This window comes from Pipistrellus hanaki (assembly GCF_964339955.1).
Source record: "Pipistrellus hanaki genome assembly, chromosome: 3".
Lineage (NCBI taxonomy): Eukaryota > Metazoa > Chordata > Mammalia > Chiroptera > Vespertilionidae > Pipistrellus > Pipistrellus hanaki.
In genome coordinates, this window is record NC_140505.1 from 64957279 (window position 1) to 64972138 (window position 14860).

Genomic DNA, 14860 nt, shown 5'->3' on the forward strand with positions numbered 1-14860 from the left:
TCAGGTAATATGTTTACCGAAGAAAATATAAGAATAGCAAATAAACTTATGACAAGATGCTCTACATCAATAGTTATTATTAAAATGCAAATTAAAACTACCATCAGATGCTGCTCTCCACATTATATGGTTAAAGATTTAAAGCCTGATCACAACTAATTTTAGTGAGGGTGTGTAAGAATAAAAACTTGCACTACTGATGGGCATAAAAAAAACAGTACAACCACTTTGGAAAACAATATGGCAGTCTCTTAAAAATGAAATGCACCTACCATGTGATCTAGCCATTTGCACATTTGCCCAAAAGAAATAAACTCATATGTCCATTAAAAGACTTGTACTCAATAAACATGTTTTTTTTTCCTTTAATCATTCCAAACTGGAAATGACTCAAATATTCATCAATTGAAGAATGGATAAATAATTGTAGTGGATAAATAATAAAAAATATATAATACAACTAAAAAACAAAACACAACAATAACAACAAGAAACTATTGATAGACCCAACAACAACAAAATCTACTGAATAAAAGAAGCCAAACATTTTTTGGAACATATATTATATATTTTTCTACTTAAATAAAATTCTAGAAAATGAAATCTAATCCATAATTGCAGTGTTTGTTTGGTGGAAGGGCTAGGGAAATATAGGTGGGATAGGATATGAAAGAACAAAAGAAGAGGCTATTAATCATAACCTTGTTTGTGTTGACAGTTTTATGAATCAAAATTTATCAATCATACATTTTATGTATGCAGCTTAGTATATGTCATTCAGTTTTTTAACAAAACTACTAAGAATAATAAATTTTAAAAATTGTAGTGTAAAAATTTCCTCCTCTTTACCCACAAATGTATTTAATTCAGTAACTGAACAAAATATGTGAGTAGAAAACCAGGCAGTTCCTAACAATTTTGCTTAGCAAAAAGCAAGTGACTCAATACACACCAAGCCAGATTACGAGAGCTGAAGGGCATCAAGGATAAGACCTTCATTTTATATATAATAAATTGAGGACAAAAAAGTTTATATCTTGACACTTACATCTTTTTTTTCTATGTTCCACTTATTGAACTGTTGTATTTGACAAGGCCGCTCAGCAGTTAATGTCAGAGAAAAATCATGAACCTACATTTTAAAATATTCAGTGCGATTTTCTTCCCATACCAGAGCTCTGAGTCAGCAAATATACCTCTTAATGTGGAACCTTTAAAAATGTTTTAAAGTTCAGCTTGAAATTTATGTATACTGTCTTTTCCTTACCATCTTCATTAAAAAAAAAACCACAGAGAGTAGAATGGTGGTTGGGAAGAGCTGCAGAGTGGGGGAATTTGGGGAGATATTTCTTAAAGGGTATCAATTTTAGCTACAAGATTAGTAATTTTTAGGGGCCTAATGTATAGCATGGTAACTATGGTTAATAATACTGTATTGTATTCTTGAAATATTGTGCACTTAAAAAAAAAACATTGTAGAGCCTTTACAAATCACATCGTATAGTCCAGTGGTCAGCAAACTCATTAGTCAACAGAGCGGCTCAGTTTGCCCTCCACTGGTATAGCCTAACAATGTATTCTTTTTATTTGTCAATCGTTCCTCAATTAAGCTGGAAAGAATTGACTTAGGTATTAATTCCTCTAGGCTTTAATGACCCATCCCTCCATCTATGTAACTGGCTTTTCTGTGCCTACTCATGAACATGTCAATGATATGGATCCTTCCTTGTGAAAGTGAAATTATACTAAATGCTTCCAAACTGAAAACGATGGTAAGGAATAGTTTGAACAATCTTTATATCTCTAGTTAAAAAATTCATTATTGCTCTAGGTGGTTTGGCTCAGTGCATAGAGCATAACCTTTGGACCGAAGGGTCCCAGGTTTGATTCTGGCCAAGGGCAGGTGCCTGGGTTGCCAGATCAATCCCCAGTAGGCGGCGTGCAGGAGGCAACCAATAGATGATTCTCTCTCATCATTGATGTTTGTCTCTCTCTCTCCTTCTTCCTTCCTCTCTGAAATCAATAAAGAAATACATTTTAAAAATTCAATGACAATGTTTGACTAATCCAATCTCCAATGCCAACAATAAAATAAGATTTATCCTTCAACTAGAACTTATTTCTAGTCAACATTATCCTATCTCATTAGAATTACAAAGAATATCATTTAAGTTTTATCTTACTAATCAGTTTTTGATATATAGTTCTATTAGAATTCAATGACTATTATTTGGATTTTTCAAATGTATTATTTCTTTTTTTAATATATTTAAAAAAAATATTGATTTTTCACAGAGAGGAAGAGAGAGGGATAGAGAGTTAGAAACGTCAATGAGAGAGAATCATCGATCAGCTGTCTCTTGCACACCCCCTACTGGGGATGTGCCCGCAACCAAGGTACATGCCCTCAACCGGAATCGAACCAGGGACCTTTCAGTCCGCAGGCTGACGCTCTATCCACTGAGCCAAACCGGTCCCAGCTCAAATGTATTATTTCTGATATGGCCACCTCTTATAGGCAGGGTACTATTTGAAAATGGTAGGTTGATAGTACAGGAACCACTTCAGACAATTAAATTCAAAAAATATATATTTTATTGATTTTTTAGTGAGAGGGAGAGAGAAAGAGAGAAACAGCCATCAGCTGCCTCCTACATGCCCTCTGCTAGGAAGTGAGCCCTGACAGGGAATCAAACTTGTGGCATCTTGGTGAAGGTTGATAATAATCAACCAACTGCGCCACATTGGCCAGGGCAACAATCACACGTTTAAAAGTAATAACAACAACATATTAGCCTCAAGCCAACAAATATCAGTCATGGGCTTTCAAAACTAGAATGTTAATTTGGTTGTTTATATTTACTCTATCACAGGTTTAAATACTCACACTAGTAATTCACCTGTAGACACAGGCAGCAGTTTTCATGGGTGGGCAAAAGTAGGTTTACAGTTGTGAGTACACAAAACAGAGATTACTCTTGTATTCTCAATTGTTAATTATTGTATTATTTTCCATATGAACTGTTGTAAACCTATTTTTTGCCCACCCTGCATTTTGGGAAGCTAAGGACTACTCACACAGCAGTTCTACAGGTGTGTCATCTACTCTTTTCCAGAAATCTTTTAAATTGTTAGATTTTTTACTGCCAGAAATTTGTGATTTCTACTGCAGTTAAAATTTTTCTCTAATATGTTTATGTCATTTAACATGATTTTTAAAATGAAAATTAGTAAATTTTAATAATTATTTATCTTAAGAATTGTATAAAAAAGTTTTTCTTTATCTGGAGAAATCTGAATGTTTGATTTTCTATTCTAATATTTTAAGTAATTTTTTTTTTTTTACTAAATGGTATGTGATTTAAAAATAAAGCATTCACAAAATTTTTCTGAGTGATGTGAGGACACACATATGAAAGGATCTTCCTTCTGATAGAAACATTTTTAGCATCTTTCTCACTTTTTAAAATGTTTGTGGTTAGGAAAAACACTGATGACATAATCCTAAATGAGAAAAGCAGTCATAGAACCCCCGCTCACTTTTTGGTCATTCTAATATCAGATCTATAACTGCAGCATTTAACTATAGCATAATATTAGGAAATAGTTGTTGTTGTTGTTTTAGATAATATGCACTTTTCTTTTAAAATATACCTGATCACACTAAATTCTCTAGGAATTTGTAATTATTATTAAAGCTAAACTATGTCCATATGTTCCATCTTGTTTTCTGGTTAACATACACACACACACACACACACACACACACACACACACACACACCAGTAATGCTGTCACATTGTATCAGTGCCAAAGTGTACTATAAACACAGTCAAAATATTCCAAAATTTTGTTTAACCAATATATTTTGTTGCTTATATTGTTAGCTATATTTCCATATACCAACTTCATAACACAAAAAGAATCAGTTTGGATCATTTTGCCTTTTTATTTCCCTATTCTCCTTTATATGCCTCTACTGGGATTTTTGTAAACTAGTTTATTTGTATTTTAAAGATATTCTCCTTTTGCAGTGATTTATTTAGTAGTCTCATAAATAAATTACAAAGCAGAGTGATGTTTGTATATCAGTTTATAAGAAACAGTTGATATAAAGTGCTGCACATCATAGAGATATAATTTGATAGCAAATCAATATGTGCCAAATATCAAAATATATCAATTTAATTTAGATGAAAAAAAAGAATCAAAAGCATATCTTACAGAAACTAGGAACTAGTTTTTTCAATAGTAAGCCACCTGTCCTTACTATTGTAGAAATAATCACAGAGAATTTCATAGTTAGGAAACATAAGAAGCTCTATGCTTGAATAGTTATGAAACAATTTGAATGTTGATTGTTCAGACAGTGTAGTGAGGCTGATTAAAAGTGAGGAGGTAGAAACATATGGCAGTAAGTAAGGAAAAATGGGGCTATATAAAGCACTAAAAATTTAATCTTGCTGCAATCTGGAAACCAATGAGACTATGACAGATTGGATCACAATATGATTTTTTTCATATATTAGAACATTACCGTAATGTGTTGAACAACTTGTAGATTTTTTTCTCAACCCCTCCCAAGACCTAGAGCAAATTTGCAATATCATATTTCAAAAAGTAACTATTTGCACTTTGTTACCATTATTATGAACATTTCTCTCTAGGATTCTGATTTGATAGAGAACAATAATGTAAATTGCTTAAAATAAAATGTTTATTTTGATGCCTTAACCACCTTTAAAGTGTAGATTCATATAGTTAAAATAAAGGTATTAAGGAAACACTTAAATATCAATATAAATAGTATACTTATATTACTGTGTAGAATATATGAGATAACTCCAAAATCATAGTCACTGCAGGAAAAATATTCCTATGTCCATAGGCCATCTTTGGTTTGTATAATTGGAATGAGCTTTTGTTCTGCCAGTCAATGGAAAGGAATTATATTGTTGATGCTAACATCTACAAGTAATATATTTTCTACAGGTCAGGTATTTTCAGTGGGTATTAACCAGATCTATGATAACTGTTACCTCTATACTTAAACCCCCAGTAGGTTTTTAATATATCAGATATAGAATTTTTTACAACTGTAGTTTAATTATTTTTCTTTAGGAATGTGTGCTTACTGAAATGTGAACTTCTCAATTCAGGGTGCAGCATCTAATTGTATATTCACCCAGACACCCTAGCACAGTGTAGATCTGAATAAATCAACTTTGTTACTTTAAATGTCCTCATGTTCCTTTTTCTGCAAAAAGTGAGCATGTAGTTTGGCTCAGTGGATAAAGCATTGGCCTGTGGACTGAAGGGTCCCAGGTTGATTCTGGTCAGGGGCATGTACCATGGTTGCTGGCACATCCCCAGTAGGGGGTGTGCAAGAGGCAGCAGATCAATGATTCCCTCTCATGGATGTTTCTAACTCTCTATCCCTCTATCTTCCTCTCTGTAAAAACTCAATAAAATATATATATAAAAATGTGAGCATGCACATATCCTGAAAAATTCAATTTAATTCCAATTTTTACATTTTTATTATGTTGCATCCCTTAGATATTTAGTTTTTCCTCTTTGCATTATCTATTTTGAGTACATTTTATTCAATCCAACACTTTAACTTACAGAATTAATAAGGTTAAAATAAATTATAAGGCACAAAATAAATACACATAAGTTATTTATAAATGATAATTAATAATACTCAAATATAAAGCAGTTGATTTGAAATAATTTATAAAAATGGATAAATATGCTTTAAAAATCTTCCTCCTTTAGGAAATGGACTTTGCGTTTCCTCCAGCTCCATGCTATGCCTCTTAGTCCCCAATAGGTATAAACTTGTGCTTATGTTATCATGAAGGACCAGGATGATTGCAAAGCATTTTTTAACCAGGCCTAGTCCACTAGGGTAAAGTGAATGTATGTTACTTTTTCAAGATAGAACCTATGGGCCAAGGTAAAACTTCTTAAATATAAAATAAAAGAGCATTGAATAAGGTTTAAGTTAATAGAAGAATTGAATTCTAAAATACTTTTGGGTGACAATTATCTGAAAAAAGAAAGCAGCATTTTGAGTTAAATTCTCAAAATTACTGTAAAATTTGTCAAGGAACATTAGTATATTCTTATTGTTGTTCTCATATTAGTGTAGGCAGCTATTAGAATTGAATTCTGACTAGACCCATATCTATAATAATAGAAAAATATGCACATTTTCTAGAACTTGGGAAAGTCATGACCTATCTACAAAGCAGGGGGGGGGGCGTTGGGGGGACTACAGGAGAGTGGGGCTGCACGCTATGATCTAGGAGCAGCAGAGAGCTATAGGAGGGTATGGCAGTGAGCTAGGAGCAGCTGAGAGCTACCAGTGGCAGTGGGCGAGGTGGCCAGCTGAGGCAAGTTGCAGTGAGCTACTTGTGCACGGATTCTGGGACCACTGGCTCCTAACAGCTCACCTTCCTGCCTAATCGCCCTTAACCACTCTGCCTGCTGGCCTACTCTCCACCAACTGTCCTCCCTGCCGGCCTGCTTGACCCAACTTCCTGCCCCTTGCTGGCCTGATCATCCCCAGATGCTCTACCCTCCTGGCCTGATCACCCCTAACCGCCTCTGCCTAGGCCCTGCCACCATGGCTTTGTCCAGAAGGGAAGGTCTCCCAGTCTAATTATCATATTACCCTTTTATTAGTGGTTAAAATATATATATATATATATATATATATATATATATATATATATATATATAAAATCTTAACCACATCACCTCAGAATGTGAGGAAATAGAATTATGGCAGTGAAAGAAGTTTGGGGGATAAAATAAGGGTTTTAGTGGGTAAAATAGGCAGGTTTAGGAGATTTTTAAAAATTATGGGGTCCTTGGGAAAAGCACAGGGCTAGAGAGCTGTAAAGGGTACATTTCCATAAGATAAGGGAGCTGGAAACAGAAGAAGGCAATTTCCATAGAATAAGGGGACTGGAAGCTGCAGAAAGGTGTACATGTACAGAATGATGGGAAGGAAGCCTCTCATTCAAAGAGAGAAGAGGAAAGCCCAGAGGGAATAGGGAAACAATGAGGGAGGAGGGAGGAGAGCCTCACTGGTGAGTTTGACCTTTCAGCTCAGGAGTTACTATAGTGACCAAATCAGAAGGGGATAGTGACCAATCAGGGGGATATCAAGGCACAAAGATCTGCAGCCTTTATAAAGAGTAGGAAAATGGGACTCCTTGGGACTCTTCCCCCTGCCCACATGGGAGTCTGTGCTTATTTCTCAATAAATTTCCACCTTTGCTAAACCACCTTTCTTCTGCCCAGGGAAACACCCCCTGTTCCAGGAATCCCATTTCTGGAGTAATCAAGTTAAAGTGGGGTCTTCAGGGTAGGCTTTAATTCAGCATGACTGGCACACATATTAAAAGAGAAAATCTGGACAGAGAATCAGAGGTGCTCAGAGAAACAACTATGTGAATAGCGATAGGGAGAAGGTGGCCACATTAATGGTTTGGTGCACCTAAAGCCAAACAATGCCATGGATTGCCCGCAAAATCTGGAAGCTAAAAGAGCTGAGGAAGGTGCTGAAAATCTAATGACTAACATCCAAGGAAAACTTTCATATGCTATATTTTCCAAGCTTAGTGCAATACAGAGACCTTCTTTTCCGAGAGCTGATGGAGAGAGCAAGGTTCTTCCAGTACATTGGTTTCAGATATTTAACCCTTCAGAACTGGAATGACACATTTACGTTGTTTTATGAGACCCATATATTTTTGGTACTCTATTATGGCAGATCTAGAAAAACAACAATACAACATTTCTTATTAATATTTTATAATTTTTATAAAATATGGGATGTAGAACTATAAGATATTTGTATGGAATTAGAGCAATTTTGGGGGAAAAATGCTAACTGACAAGTACTTTCATTACAAGATAACCTTTGAAATGTTGAAAATTAATAAAATATGGGATTAACTAAAATAGCATATACTGATTTCGAAATGTATCACTTAAAAATACTACAACTTATCTGAAATAATGTTTTAAAATATATAGGGGATTTAAATTCAGATTCAGTTACTTTGTTATCCAAGTTTTAATACATGTAAAGTTTTAAAATCATAACATAGGGAAACTCTAAGATATGCGCACATAGTCATAAGAATAATAAATAATGTTGCCCACATTTTTTGAAAATTATAGTATGCTTTTGTTGAAAATCAGCAGTTTGAAATTCTAATAACTAACATCCAAGGAAAACTTTCATATGCTATATTTTCCAAACTTAGTGTAGTACAGAGATTTTCCTTTTCTTAGTGTCATCTACATTTCCCACAAAGTCTAGCCAGTGGCGATGTGGGGTGAACATTCTTCTCATTGATCTTTGAAACTTTAATATCAAATTCCCTTTGACAGATAATATAATTTTATAATGTTTTACATTTACAACATGAGGAGAAAACTATTAAAATAAGGTGACTAAAAATTAAATAAAGTGGTTAAAAAATTATATCTTCCATGCGAACAAACATATCACAAAATTGAGTCTTATTTTTTAAACTTTAGGCTACAGAAGTTTTGTTATGAGTAAAATACTGCATTAATTGGGGTTTATGCTGCATTCCTTTTCTAGGCAGAAATTCCACTGAAATCAGAATTGGGTATTCAATGATGGTTGTGAGAGTTACCATGAGTTATTTTGCTGTATGATGTTTGAGTTAACACTACGAGTGAAATTTCCAGAGATAAAATGGGAAATCTAACTCTCTGTCTTCATTAATATGAATAGAAATATATAATTAAAATTTAACATTTTATGTTGGAAATGTACCCAAAGTACATATTTGAGAGGGCAGGGCGGGGCGAGGATGAGCTCCCAACTCCGCCCCGCAGGGCGGAGTTATCCCTAGCCCTCAAAAACCCCTGGACTGGGAGAAATTCACTCTCTTCCGCCATGCTGCCAGCGTGAGTGGGAGGAGCCCATTGCTAGCATGGTACAGGCTCTTTTGTTTATTGCATCGGACTCGGCTCCCTGGTGGTCCTTGGGGATCATGAAGTCTGGGCGTAACAATATTCACTTTTGAAAATTGTCATATAGTGTTAATCATATAATAAAAAAGCATGATAATAGGAAAATATGTACTTCTGAGAGGAGTTAGACAAAGGATTAGGCAGACAAGGTAAGGGGGTGGAAGGAAGGAGGAAATGTGGACATGATAATTGAAGCCAATTAAAACCATAAGGATGCCAGTCTTGCAGAAAAACAGGAGGCAACAAGACAAGAATACTTACCTTGCGTGTGCAGAAGGTTACAAGAGATAGGGGTGGGATAATAAGAAGAAAGTGCCCACATAACTGCAGGGCCAGGACCAAGGAGAGCTGAGCTCCAAACTGCAAAGATGTTTATCTTACAGGTGTAGGGTATTGCAAGAAATGGGGGAGAAGGAAGGGAGAAAGAGGAGGAAGCACCAAATGGGTTTTGAAATTGTTGTTAGGCAAGGAAGGTAGAAGAAGCCAATAAAAGAGCAACACAAATAGACAAAGAGCAGGTCCATCACAAACAAAAACCTCTAGACAAAGGAATTTCAATGGCAATCAATTCTTGGGCCTCCTCCCCATGTGGAGAGTTTGTATCTGCTTATAATAAATTTCCACACTTTTGCGTAAATCTTCTGGTCCATGATTTTATTCTTCAACTTTTTGAGACACAATCCCTGGAAGAACTTTGGCTCACCTTTTGGGCCTCGTTTCTTAATTAGATCCTCTCATATGGATATATTACAATTTTTTTTTTTCTGAAATGGAAGTCAAATATTTTATTTCCATACACTTTTCTGGTTGCTATAGCATAATCATAATGCCATGGATTGATACTTCAGAAAACAATTTCAAATCCTTGATTAGTTAATTCAATTACCAGATGTACATGCTTAAGACCAGTGTGGCAATTAGCAGGTGACATGCTACAAATTTTTTTTTATAAATGCCCTTTTCTCTCTGGTATAATGTACTACAGGATTTAGGGTTGAAGTTTCACTTAAATACAGAGAGTGTAGCGTTCTTGTACTTTTAACTGATTTCCTCCAACCTTTCTTCTCTAAGATGTGTATACTATTGATCCAATGTCTTTATACATGTCAAACATTCAAGTGGGGATGTATAAAGTAAAACTTAGGAAATTAATCAAAATAATGTTTCAGAATATAAGTATAATGAAAATTAATTAAGGGCAGGGGAAAAATACGAAAAGGCTAACCACCACCAGGCAACACAGAATGAAAGTAATAAGCAATCCAAATTCCTGAAGCATAAAATACGTGAAAGGAAACTTTATTTACACTAATAAAAGAGAAACATGCTAATTGACCAAACCTTCACTATATCCATAGCCAATCAGAGTGAGAATGCAAATTAACCCAACAGATGGATGTTAATTTACATACGCAGGCTGGAGCAGTGTGAAGCCTGCCATGAGGGGAACCGGGACAGAGGAGGGTAGCTACTGGAGTGGTTCCTCAGACAGAAGCAAGGACTTGCTGGCTCCAGGAGGCCCGGGAGTGGGAAGTGCTGGCTCCCGGGTGGCTGGAGAGTGAGGACTTGCTGGCTCCTGGGCAGCTGGGAGTGAAGCCAGGGGCCTATTCTTGCATGAATATCATGCAATGGGCCTCTAGTGTTGAAATAAAATTGCCATAGAAATTTCAGGGGAAGGTGACCATCCTATTTTTAACTAAGTACTTTTCTAATTGCAGATGATAGAAGCAATGGTTTCTATACAATGCCACCGAAATGCAATTGTTGCTTTAGGTGTTGTCAGTGACAATACTTACTAACCCTCCTAAACCAGACATTTTGTTGTTGTTACAACGTTAAGGCCTCAGTAAACTCAAGTTAGTACATTAAATCTTGCTTAAGCATGCCAAACTTTGAATAAACTACGGATCTAATGGAACTATTCTACTTCTCTCAAAACAATCAGCAAATATTTTCTTAGTTGCTGAGAACTAATTGATGCAAACACATTCAGGAAAAGAGTGAAACCATCCAATTAAAGAGGAGAAGGAGATAAACATGAGCTTTGCATCCTAATATGCCTCAGAGCAAAAGCACCTATGCTATTCTAGACCCAGGTGGCCGTAAAAACATACAGAGGAGGGTAAACAATGCATTCTGGATAAAGAAAGAAATGTTTTATTAGATAGCAATGGGATAGTAGGGAACTTGTAGTGGCCTTGGCAGAATAGATTACCTGTCTTATATTTTTCTTGAAAACCCACAGTCTGGGCAAATGAGTACTCAAGGCTCTTATTTATGAGTGCCGTGTCCCAACACAGCTCTGCATTCTGTGTTTGATTGATTAGACTGCTATTGCATGCTTTCCCCTAAGATTTCAAGACTCTTTACGGAGCATTTTAAACATGGAGAAGCAGATGCTATAAAATTGAAAGCAAGAAATTCATTTGAAAAATAGCAAAGAAAAACGAAGAGAGTGATGAAAATACAAGGTAGAATTGAAAGAGCCGGTGATAGAAAAGTCAAAACTCCCAAGTAATGGTGACAAAAATTAATCATTCAAGGAGAATGTTTCAGTTTTTGAAAGAACAATTGTTTTCTTTACCAAGTACAGCCACTCCCCTAGTAAAAATATCTATCTCCTAGGACACATAACGCAGTTCCCCTCATTGCAAATAGACCTCTTTGGTTCAGCTCTCCCACCTGTGACAGTTTTTAGCTTTGTGTTATGTTTGAATATGTCACCATGAGACGGAGGTTTGTTCCAAAAATATAGCATTGCTTGCATCCCATGCCCGCTGGCATTCAATCAGTCAAATTTATTGAAATTTTAATTATTAGTGCACTGCTTTTTAAAACTGATGGTCACATTTAAATCAGACAGGAAAAAGTTAAAATTTATATTATTTCACTATGTGGGTATAAAACAGAATTAGAAAATGTTTCATTGTTGTTTGTTTTACTAGTAGTACCGCGATTTTTTTACTCAGAGATTCTGTTTAATTAATCTTGGAGCGGGGAAGACGATAGGACTTTTTTAGAGCTCACCAAATGATTCTAATTGTCACCAAGGTTTAGAACTATTACAGTAGAGCTGTTCAAAGTGATAAAAAAAAAATTGGGTTAAGATTCTGCAATTGTCAGGCTTATGGCCACTGATAAATCGAAATCATTTGTTAAAGTACCTGCTATTATATAAAATGGAAATTCCAATTGCACAGGTTTGCTGTCAGGGTCAAATAAAATTACACATAAATGTGGCATATAAATTTGATGGCATATGTTAGTTATCTTATTATTATAAACTCTATTTCTTCTGTATACCATAGAGGAGTATATTTGTGTTCACTAATTCTATGTTCAATATGATTTCAATATTCACTTATTAACTTACATTGTTGTTTTCAATAGCAATTTATGTCAATATGCAGAGATGAACTGGAATGCTATAATTTGGCTAATGCTACTTAATTTATAAAAGGCAATTCAAGTTGTGATTAAAAGCATTATCAGTTATTAGAAATTGATGTAAAGGGCATAGAGCATGTGGTTTGTATTCCTGTTCTATGTAGAACAATCATTAATAGATGGTTAAATGAGCTCTTTGGTGTCCTTGGGAATTGAATGCCTTATGAACCAAATATTATTTCTATGGCGTGCTACAGGGGCAAAAGCAATGAAGTGGACAGAGTTGAAAAAACAAAGACAAGGTTAATAGTGATAAATGAGCCGAACCGGTTTGGCTCATTGGATGGAGTGTCAGCCTGAAAACTGAAGGGTCCCAGGTTCGATTCCGGTCAAGGGCACATACCTTGGTTGCGGGCACATCCCCAGGGGGGAGTGTGCGAGAGGCAGCTGATTGACGATTCTCTCTCATCAATGTTTCTAACTCTCTATCCCTCTCTCTTCCTCTCTGTAAAAAATCAATAAAATATATTTAACAAAAAAAGTGATATATGATATTTAACAATACTTATTTTAAGCCATAAATTCTTTTTGAAGAATATTAAGTAATAAAGAGCAGTCCATAAGAGTTAGAAATTATGGAATAATTTCTGTTTCAGTCTCTAAGTTCTTGAATTTGTAATACAAGTTAGACATCGAAGAGCTTACTAATATACTTAATGTAACAACACATTTGTAATGTTAATGTAAATAACTCTCCTCAATAAATGGTCAATAAGTCTAAGAGAGAATCTTGCATAATGATAATGTTCACTAACGCTTTTAAAATCTTGTGCCACAAGTGTTCACATAAAATGGCTTATAAGTGTTTTAACTCATTAATTAATGGTCACAGCAAGCCAATGCCATAAACATTAGTACTGTCCCTACTTTAAGATGAGGAAACTGTCAGTTACCTAAGGTCACACAACTAACCAGAGCAGAGCTGGAAGGGAACACAACCTCCCTTCGTATCTGTGTTCCTAATAGCAGCAGAGAGACTTGAACTTTGTAGGTTTAAGAAAAGAGATTCATTTTGGCCCATCTAAATAATCTGTCTGGGAGCAGAGTCCCCAAAACCTCAAAACAGTGCTCCAACTTTAGGGGAGTGGGCATGCTCTGACATGCAGGAGAACAAAGGAAAATACAGCTATGCCGCAACAGTGTGACTTAGTTACATACATCCAAGGACTAACTGTTTTCCGGGAAGTGGAGAGAATATACAGGTAAATTAGGGTTTTTAAGTACCTGGCATTGGGAGTCCTGGGGAGGGGCCTGAGACCAATATTTTCGCATTTTTATAAGGATGTAGAAAGAATAGGCACTGCCTTCTATAATCACTTATCTGCTCGTTTTTTCTTTTGTTTATTTTTTCATTTATCTTTTTAATTGGAACTGTTGAAAGCATATTTGGCTAGTCTCATGGAAGGTCCCAGCTAGAAAATGTGCTGTGTTCCCTTGGTTATAAATGAAGGGAGAGGGGCGATAGGGGAGGGTGGGGATAAGGAGGAGAGATCAACCAAAGGACTTGTGTGCATGCATATGAGCCTAACCAGTGATTATGGACAACAGGGCGAGGGGCATGCATGGGGAGGGGTTAGGGATGGGAATGGGGGAGAAGGACAAATATGTGATACCTTAATCAATGAAGAAATTTAAAAAAAAATAAGTTCTTAGACCCCTTTCCTTTCTCACCAACTACTACATTAGCCTGCTTCTCACAGTAATAGTTATACATGAATTGCATATTCCAAGTATTTACCATAGTGCAAAGCTTTAAATGGGTATTAATAAGCATTTGCTAGATTAAATTATAGTAAATTTAATAGAATGTTACATTAAATGATGCAGTGTTATAAAAATTTAATAGCCCTTGTATACTCAATCATTTCACATCTTTTGGGGATTTTTTATTTACTTATATTTTTAAAAAATTAAATATGCTTTTATTGATTTCAGAGAGGAAGGGAGATGGAGAGAAATAAAAACATCAATAAAAAAACATGGACTGGCTGCCTTCTGCATGACCCCTACTGGGGATCAAGCCCACAACTCTAACCAGGAATAGAACCAGTGACCTCTTGGTTCATGAGTTTACAATGACACATCATCTGTATACTGTCTTGTGTGTTTACCACTTCAAGCCAAATATTCTATTACCACTTATTCTCCCCTTTACCCTCTCTTACTCACCTCTTTTCACCATACAGTTGTCTATGAATTTTTTTTCTTAATCTCTTCACAACTGACATCAAATAAAAATATAAATAATTCTAAGAAAATATTATAAACAATCATATGCCAACAAATTGGACAATCTAGAAGAAATGGATACATTCCTAAAAATATACAATCTTTCAAAACTAAACTAGGAAGAAACAAAATATCTGAATAGACTAATTAAAAC